The sequence below is a fragment of the Hordeum vulgare genome, chromosome 1H (assembly GCF_904849725.1).
Source record: "Hordeum vulgare subsp. vulgare chromosome 1H, MorexV3_pseudomolecules_assembly, whole genome shotgun sequence".
In the NCBI taxonomy this organism is placed as follows: Eukaryota; Viridiplantae; Streptophyta; class Magnoliopsida; order Poales; family Poaceae; genus Hordeum; species Hordeum vulgare.
The window spans coordinates 101,059,267-101,061,132 of NC_058518.1; the positions used below are offsets into that span (position 1 = coordinate 101,059,267).

The window sequence follows — 1,866 nt, forward strand, 5'->3', positions numbered from 1 at the left end:
GTGTCTTGGATTTTCTCAAACTAAAAGAATAAATATTATATGAATTTCATTGTGTTTTAAGCTTTAAAATAGTGTTTCCGATTTTCTTAAACCAAGAATAAAAAATCAACTCTACAAAAAAATTCAATAATATAAAATTGTACAATAATGTAATTTAATTATGTTTTAAGCTTAGTGTTTTCAAACTTTTTTTATTGAAAAAGACGTTCGCCCCGCTTTATATATAAAAGCAAACCACCAGAGCGCAATATCGACACAAGTTCACAGCACACACACATAGGAGTAGCACAGTACAATACAAATAGGTTCTGCTGAAGGCAGAGCTCAACAAGCCCTAAACGAAACAGTGACACACAGAGAGACAAGCGGTGACATGCCTCAGATAGGCTAATCCGGCTCGGGAGGCGGTGGAGGAAGCGGAGGCGCCGGTCGGAGAGCCATCGAGCGAAGGTCGGAGATGATGATGTTGATGGTGTCTCGGACTAAGGGGAGGCTAAGCGACCGCCAAAGCCGCAGGTAATCACACATTTTAAAAATCGCGTCAGTGGCACGTCGAAGAAGGACACGCTAAATCACGAGCTTATTGTGAACAGTTCAAAGAGTCCACGCGAGCACCCCGATGATCAGCCACCTAATGTGGCGGGCCGGCGCATGAGTAGACTGGATCTCCGTCAATAGGTCACCAAAGACCACCAACAACTTCGCCGAAATAGCACCAAAGGAAGTGAGCCGACACGCATGCGAAAAAGATGTGATTCGAGTCCTTCATAGTACCGCAAAGCGGGCACATGCCGTCCCAGTGCCATTGCGCTTGAGTACCTCCATTCTTGAAGGTACCCGACCCTTAATCCACAACCACAGGAAGATCCTGATCTTAAGCAGAAATCTAATGGCCCAGACGAGGTGAAGGCATCCGGAGCCGTCGACGGGGCGATGGACCAATATAGCAATTTGGAAGAGAACCCGTCGAAGGATTCGAGGCGCCAAGAGATGAGATCCAAAGCGCCATCGACATCAGGGGTGTGGAGGGCAATGCATTCAAGCAGCTCGCCCCACGCAGCGAGATCCTGAGGGGCAAAGGATCGCCAAAACGTGAGGCACCCTAAGTTGCAAGTGCCGCCTCGACAGAGACCTGTTTTAAGGGGTTGATTTTATCAAACTAAAGAAATAAAAAATAGGCCTCGTGTAGCCTGCAAAAAGATTAGCAATATGAAAAAAAAAGTAGGATTTGCGTAAATTTAATTATGTTTTAAGCTTTAACAAAATAGTGATTTCAAAAAAAATAGCTATATGAAAAAAATGTAGGATTGCATAAATTTCATTATGTTTTAAGATTTAATAAAATAGTGTTTAAAGGAATTAGCAATATGGAAAAAATGTAGGATTGCATAAATTTAATTATATTATAAGCTTTATATTAAAATAGTGTTTTGGATTGTCTCAAACAAAACGAATAAGTAAAATGATATATTTTAAGATTTAATAAAATAGTGTTTTAAAGAAATTAGCAATATGGAAAAAAAATGTAGGATTGCATAAATTTAATTATATTATAAGCTTTATTTATATTAAAATAGTGTTTTGGATTTTCTCAAACAAAACAAATAAGTAAAAATGAGATCGACCACGGTAAAATGATATATTTTAAGATTTAATAAAATAGTGTTTTAAAGAAATTAGCAATATGGAAAAAAATGTAGGATTGCGTAAATTTAATTATATTATAAGCTTTATTTATATTAAAATAGTGTTTTGGATTTTCTCAAACAAAACGAATAAGTAAAAATGAGATCGACCACAGTGGGAGTCGAACCCACGACCTTCTGATCCGAAGTCAGACGCGCTAATCCACTGCGCTATGCGGTC

The 1,866-nt window shown here is 38.6% G+C and overlaps 1 non-coding gene across 1 annotated transcript; it reads right to left on the minus strand.

Moving 5' to 3' along the window:
• Positions 1-1,792: 1,792 nt before the first annotated feature.
• TRNAR-UCG lies at positions 1,793-1,866 on the minus strand. Its single transcript has one exon. It is a non-coding gene; the product is annotated as a tRNA-Arg (tRNA).